Raw genomic sequence first — 8,149 nt, 5'->3', positions numbered from 1 at the left:
TATACTGAATAGTAATAAATAGCAGAAATGGTAGTTACAAAATTCTTGGTAAATTGAAAGAATTATCATAAAATTGTTAATCTTTTAAAGTAAGTTCCTGTATTTGAATTTATGAGAAGTAGAAGAATCTATTGGAGGTGCATTGGTCCAAGAGAACTAGGCTGGCAAGTTGTGACATCTTGACAAACAAAGCAAATTGTCAAAAAAATTGTTTTTTGGTGCCCAATTTTTTCATTTTGTTGAGGTTGCACCTGCAGTTGCCACAATTGTACCGGTGGCAGCGACAATGGTGCCAGTTCTGGCACATGGTGACACCCATGGCAACAATATCTGCTACAGTTATTGGTGTTACGGCAATCTAGAATATGGTTTTTGAGTATGAGTATCCATATACATACTTATGTTTGACAATTTACTATGTAAATTTACAAAATTTTCTTTGTATGACAAAGATTTGAAAGCTTTACGAGGGCATCCATATATATGTTCTAAGAATCACTTTCAACCATTGTGGTTTTTGGTTGATAAGTGATTGCATATTGCAAAAGGTTATTTTCATATTAGTTTGGGATACATACATAAAATAACAAAAGTGTTGCTAAATTTGAATTTTGCACTAACCATGCTCACTAGAAAATTTTCTTAATTTTGAGTTTTAACAAGATTTGATTAAACATTGACGTTTGGAGGATAGTGGTACCTTTTTTCTTTTATGTTGATGTCTATAATTTCTTAAACATTGTAATTATCTTTGTCTATTACCCTTCTACAACTCATGATGAAGCACTAGTACTACTACACATCTTTTTGAGAAAAGTTTTGTTGCATATAGAATTATGAGGCAGTAAAAAGAAAGTAACAAATAAAATTATACACGTTGCTTTCTTTTTGCTGCCACATAATCCATTATGCAGCAATTGCTGCATGCTAACAGAGTAAAACCATTTCCCATCCTTTTTTTTTTTGGTGGCTGAATGGTATCTGTCAAAAAACACACCAATCCTAATTATGCATTACGTGTATGTAAATTTCTACTTAACCAAATGAAGTCATACATGTTGCAAAAGACACCCATTTCGGCGTGATTTGGAAGAGGTGGTTGATTGAGGGCAGATTCCTAGACTCAAATATGAGTCATATTACTTTGGGCAAACCTAATGGTGCGTTTGGATTGAGGGGAAAGAAGAGAGAGTAGAGTAGAATAGATTTGACCTAAAATTAGCCTATTTTTAGCAAATTCTACTCTACTCCCCTCCACTCCCCCCTCATTCCAAACAAGCCCTAAGTGTTCTTGATTCCATTTCCATAATGACATATCCGCAATGAAAGAAGGCTATGTGTCCCATTAGGAAATCTAAAGAATATAACAGGATTATAATCCTAATATAATATTTCCAATCATATATCCTTTTACATGATTTTATTTTGGCATACATGTTTTCTGATGCTGTCTCACACTTTAAATAAACAATTATCTAAGTGACGCCCTGTGAGAAAAAATGGAGGGGAGGAATCAATATCATAGAGGCTTTGATTTGACTGCACTAGCATCCTTAGTAAGCAAGAACCTAGCACCCTTCACAAGTTCTTCCTTAACCATGAATAGAACAGCAGCAGCAAGAACACTTTGCACGATTTTTGTACCCATCCCTTTGTAAAAGCCATAGAAGCCTTCATAACGGATCATCTTTAGAACTGCATCAAATGTTCCTGAATTGAAGAATAAAATACCCACAGAAATGAGAAATCGATCTCTTTAGCATAAATATGGTTCTGCCTAGAATTATCAAAATTACCCTAACAAAGATTTTTCTAATATTTCAAGGACAATCCAATCAAATAGACACGATCATGCTGCAGAGTGCAGACAAGACATACAACTATAGGAAATAATACTTTGAGAATGCATGGTTCAAGTAAAGATCATCAAAACAATTCAAACCTTTATAATGATGCCTTTTATCTCCTGTAGAAACCTGTTTCGCTTGAAGCCTCGACTGCATTTGCAAGAGTATTAACAAGATAAGTTACTAACAAATTGGTGCAAATTTAAATAGGTCAAATAATACTTTGGTCTTTGAAAGCATCCTTCAATATATCTACTTACAAGGTTATTAGTTATTACAACCAAGGCAAGGACAAATATCAAGGTTCATAATACCATTTCATATATTATTGGATGGCCAAATGCCTCGGTGTAATAGTTCTCTTTCCAGTTTTACAGTCATAAGCTAAATCTCAGCCAGGACATCTGCTGAAATCCAATAGTTTTTGCAAGATTTTTCTTTTTTTCAGGACAGATATTTTTTACCTGTTATTTACTGAGACAATTTTGTCCCAGCCCGCCAAAACCAACACTTAGCTAAAATTTAAAAAACAGGGCATGACATGATACTTGGGACTGGGAGGAACTAATATACCCACTTAAGCTTTCTTTATCAAAATTAGTCGAATTTAAGACATTTCAATCAGGTTCACAGAGTTTAACTTGGGAAAGCTTGGTCCAAAACAAGAATTTGTAAATTAATCGCAATTCATTCAACTTGTGACTTAAGTCTACACTGCTTCACAAGCTCATTTCTAGAAGCAGATATGAATACCTTAACAACTAAAAGAGGATACGTCACAACGGTAGCTCCGAGTTTTGCCAAAGCACCAAGAAGAAATATCTACCAAAACCAGACATTTTATCAGTTCAAAAAGTAGCATTTGAGGGGGAAGGAAGCAATATAGATCTAAAATATGTTGCCCTTCCTATTCAATGCACGCCTTTTCTTCAGCTTCTTCAACATGGTTTCATACAGCATGAATTGAATGGAAGGATTGCTCACCTGCGATCAATAGCAGGAAGAATCAGTGATGCCCCTTGGCACGTGCAAGAGTCACTTCTCACGTACCATGAACAACGTCGGGAATACACCTTTCCAGAAACCCCAAACTCCAGCTTCGTCAAAGACTTCTTGAATCTGTTAATGTTCCTCATTAGATTACAAAAAAGAAAGAGGCATTGAACCCCACATCATATGAATCATAAAACTTATATCCATGAAGAAGTCAACAGCAAAAATTATGCTGTCATCCAAAATTTTATGCCTGTATAGATATAGATATATTGCAAGCTGTCCACAAGTCAGAAACCCAGCAAATGAAAAAGACATTAGCAGCACTTTAAAATCATCAAACCAATCCTTAATTCTCTACTCCTAAATGCACTTCCTAATGCACTACTTTTATGCTCTGAGATCCAATTGATCAGTACTTGAACTTAAAAGTTATATGTTTGTAAATTTTGGTGTAAGTCTCTCTTCAAGAAACTGATCAGATCATCAAGCAATTGGTCTGACCACTCTAGATGATCAAATATCTTGGAACACAGTGATAATGTTAACAAATACAATGGATAAATAATTCCCTACTTCCAATCACATATAAAAGGACAAAATTTTCCTCCAAGCTAGTTTGGATGAAAGTTCTTCCAAGTTTCAACCCAAGACACAGAGTGGTTCAAATGATCATCCACATGTTACATTAATCACACTTATTTAATAGTCATGCAACTTGTTTAAATTATAAATGAGTCATGTGATTAAAATACACGTGGATGGTCATTTAATTGCCACATAATCAGTTGAAGACCATGCCTCATGAAACGAAGGTCACTAGTTCGAATTCCACCTGCCCCCTCCCTAGAGGCCAAAACAAATTTATTTATTAAAAAAAATCAGTTGGAGGAATTCCTCCTACCTGGTTCAGAGAAAACTTTATCCAATGTATAAAATATCTTGAATATTATCATTTCCCTATAGCAAATCCTCTCCAGCACAAAATATGATTCATTTAGGTGATATATGACTATGACAGAATCATGAATGTTTTCATACATATTGTATAGAAGTTTGGAACCAATAGGAGAGGTTGTCTTATGAGCTGTAATGTCAACCATAAATGGGGAAAAATTCAAAACAAAAAAAAAAAAAATTATNGTTGTCTTATGAGCTGTAATGTCAACCATAAATGGGGAAAAATTCAAAAAAAAAAAAAAAAATTATTATTGTACCTACCGCATGGTTAGTTCCATAGGGAGGAAGCTCACTTGCAGCAAGAATTGTTTCGTTTGGATCTACTGACAGCATCTGACTCTGATCAGGCTGAATCTTCTTTGAGGTTTTTGTATGCGTCTGCTGGGAAAAATTAGTTAAGTGATAAAATTAAAAAGACCAAAGTTGTAGACTAGCTCAGAGTTTTGGGGGAAGAGATTATGTTTCAGTTTGTTCAAATTAGTTCCAATCACCGAGAAGAGTGCGCTTGATGAAATTAGTAATTTAAATCAGAGAAATACATATCATAAGATTTAAATTTTCAAACAAGAGTATGCCTTGTGACATTAGTAATCCAAGCAAAAAATGATTATTAATTTATAGGGAATTTTTAGAAATTTTGAAAGAATATAAAAAACAAAAAATATATATAGGTTAATACTTAAAAACAGGAATTAAAGATATATTTTAAGGCTATTATCCTGCAGTGCTTTTTTGCAATTAGACAAGGTTTAACCTTGGGGGGGTGGGGGGGGTGGGTGTGTTATATCTACAGCTCAATGTTCCCTGCTAAATTCATGATACTTTGCCCCATATGAGTTTCCAACCATCAGTACAACATAACATTATCCTAGGAAACAGAAACCATGATATAACCACACTAGTAGACTTCTTATACTTACAAAGATATCAGGAATATTATTTCAATGGTCATGTGAAATGCTATGAAGTTGGCATGGATAAACTTAATCAGAAGTACTTCCGATACTATTTTCAAATGTAACTTTCTATAAAAGTAACAACAACAACAAACAAGGCTTAGACCTATAATTTTTGGGGTTGGCTACGAAAAAATATGAAGAATTCAAAATTTTGTTTCACTTTCATATTTTAATGCATTTAAAAAATAAAAACATAAAAAGTTTGAGGCTCGTGTCACTTTGCTTTTTACCTGCATGCGTGTGACGACTACCCATATAGGGTTTGTCAAAAGCACATTCACACACCTACAAAAGGAAATTTCCAAGCAACTATTACAACAGCAAATCACATGAATTCAAACAAATAATCGGAAGGGAGATGACAATACAACAACTATCATACAAAATCAAATTTGAGACAACTAAGACTTGATTGCTATGCTTGTTTTGGGGGGGGGGGGGGGTGGGGGTGGGGTGGGGAGGGGATAAAAATCACAGGAAAACAAAGAACTGAAGATATTGGGAGTCTGTAAACTAAATCAATTACCCTGATAAAGCAGCCACCCAAAGTGATGTAAGCATTCCAACTGATCCATCACCGACCCCTTTTTTCATACGTTCAAGCGAAGCAGCTTCGGCCTTGCTCCTGAATATTTGATAGAAATAATAATAAACACCCTGTACCATGAAAATTATAAGTATATAAGAAGCCAATACTCTAAAACCATTAAGTGCAGATTCATGGAATGCAGGTCAATATACAAAGTTAGAAACTCATTTTTGAGCCAAAAGGATCTAACATGTTCCGTATCATGTGGTACTAGAGAAGTTAAGATTGTCATGGAAGATGCAAGGGAAAAATAAAACGTAATAAAATTATATGGGTAGTCTTCATAACAAATTTTCGATTGTATTAAGCAAAAATGGCAGTTAAATTTGTTATTTAAACTGCCCAAAATTATTAAAACTAATGAGCTAAAATGAGCTCTCTCCGCTTTTAGATAGCCATTACTAGACAACATAAAGTCCATGATATAAAGTTTGGAGGTACACTAGACATATGAGCTATACAACTGTAGGCACTCACCTCCAATTCATTAAAATCTTAATGCTTGATGATAGTAGAATTTGAAACCAACTCTTTGGAAACAAATAGTACCGGTTAATTAAAACTAAAAAAACTAAGATGCAACACACTGGGGATTAACATTAAGTAACATTCTAATTACAAATTTGTGATTGGTTATTGATAGCAATCTTTTAGGCCGACAGGCGACAAGACAAACTAAAAGCCAAGGGCAGTGCAGATAACATGTTACAGAAAATGAACGCAACAGCGGCACATTTTCCTCATAGTCCATGGGACCACATTGATACCATATGCTTTGGAAATCACAAGACACCTATATATTCTATCCCCACCCTGCCCCAATACACATTCTAGAACTACTAACAAGTTCATGCCTAAAAAGCCCGATTACTTTCCAATATAACATAACCAACTTAATTTGCAAGGTTCCACAACCAAAACCAAAAAATAAAAATACAGTTTTACAGTAGTAATATCATGATGAAGCAGAGCAACCAAAGCTTAATTCAAAGAGAAAGCTAAAAAGAAATCTCACCTGAGAGGCAGCGGTGCCGGCTAGAGATGGTGTTAACCCTCCATACAATCGTCCCCATCCCTCATGTTTTACCACCTACAAATTTCCCAAATTACAAGTAAAATTCAAACTAAACAAAATGAAACAGTCAAAATTTAAATAAAATTGAAGGTACAGTTCTGTTTGGTTGCCAAGAAAGTAGGAAAAACAAAACCAAAGCCTATTTTCACTTTCACGGAAATCAAATCAAAACAATTTTCCAAAAGCAACATAATTATATAATTATTTAAATAACCGCATGGAGAGAGAGAGAGAGAGAGAGAGAGAGAGACCTGGCACATTTCTGCAATTGTTCCGACCTTCCTCTTTTCTTTCTTCAGATCACGCTCTGTTTGTTGACGAGTATTCACCTACGAATCAATTCAAAACAACAAAAGCTAAAATTATCAAAACTAAAACTACTACAACAATAACAACAACAACAACAAGAAAGTCAAGCTTTGAAAAACTGAAAAACGAAAAGAGAAAATCAGAGAGATGTTGAATTTTGTACAGTTTGAAGAGGATATGTGATGAGCTGAGCTATGATCCCGCCTCCGGCTCCGGAGAGTCCATTGATCAAAGCGTCAGACATTTTTTTCTCAGGAAAAATGTTTTGTTTGGGAAGGTATTTTCTCGGGAAAAATGTATTTTAAGGCATTGAGAGAAAAATAGATCAAATAAACAACAAAGTGGGAGAGAGAGTCTCGACAAAGTGAGAGAGAGAGAGAGAGTCTGAGGGACTATCTCAGATTTGGCTGTAGCGAAGTATTTAACACATGCTCAGGTCGTTGGCCATCAGAGTACAAAGTCTCATGGCATGGGCTGCTTGTTGTTCCGTTCAAGAAAGCAGAAATGATCTCTGATTTTACTATTTTAGCCTTCGTGGATCTCCGCTTCAAACGGATGAAAATTTATTACTAAAAACATTTTTAGTAACGTTTGAGTTGGCAATTATTAATTAGTTGTCTGGTCGTATTTGTGAATTTTGTAATGAAAATTTTCATAAACAATACAAATTATTTCATGCGCTTCTTCTTGTGAAGTGACCATGGCTTCAACACGTGTGGTGATACTTATTTTTCATATATATATATAGTAAACAATGTTCACAAATATATCCTATAAACCAAAAAGTAATAACTATTTGATTCTAAATATACATATATATATATATATTATTGTTAATAGGATATTTGAGTTTCAATTTTGACCTACACTAAAAATAATTAGTATCTTAATTTGATAATAAAGAGTATATTTATTAGAAGCGGACGTCATACGAATGTCATAGGTTGAAACTCTATAAAAAAAATTATTTTTATAATTTATTAAAAATATAAATATAATATTTGCTCGTGGACACACTCTTGTACTTATGAGTGTGTCCATGAGCATATTATCATTTTTTAGTATTGTTTGTTTAATTGTCGAGTTTAAACTTAAGCTCAATTCTTTATGTTGGATGATCGAGTGCTTGTACCCTTAAGTTTAAGTTATTGCATTATGGATTTCATTTTCAGTTGTGTACTTAGGGCATTCCTTGAGTTTAGACTAAATGATGTCAAGAAAATTCTAGTTATCCTAACACATGTGATGAGGCGGTTTGATATGATGAAATTTTCAATATGAATTGTGATTATGATATTAGTGATTGTTATAATAACTAAACAAAATTAAAAACTTTTATTCGGTAGTTCTAAAAGAAATGGGATGTTTGAATTCTAAGTGTTTATAATATTCTTGGTAGTTGAATTCCCCCCCCCTC

The 8,149-nt window shown here is 34.0% G+C and overlaps 1 pseudogene; it reads right to left on the bottom strand.

The window, feature by feature from the left end:
* Positions 1-1,323: 1,323 nt before the first annotated feature.
* On the bottom strand, positions 1,324-7,253 carry LOC112018070 (peroxisomal nicotinamide adenine dinucleotide carrier-like; annotated as a pseudogene).
* Positions 7,254-8,149: the final 896 nt, after the last annotated feature.

Source organism: Quercus suber, unplaced genomic scaffold (genome assembly GCF_002906115.3).
Source record: "Quercus suber isolate HL8 unplaced genomic scaffold, Cork oak 2.0 scaffold_221, whole genome shotgun sequence".
Taxonomy (NCBI): domain Eukaryota; kingdom Viridiplantae; phylum Streptophyta; class Magnoliopsida; order Fagales; family Fagaceae; genus Quercus; species Quercus suber.
The sequence above is the reverse complement of the archived record's forward strand: the minus strand, read 5'-3'. Positions and strand labels throughout refer to the sequence as shown.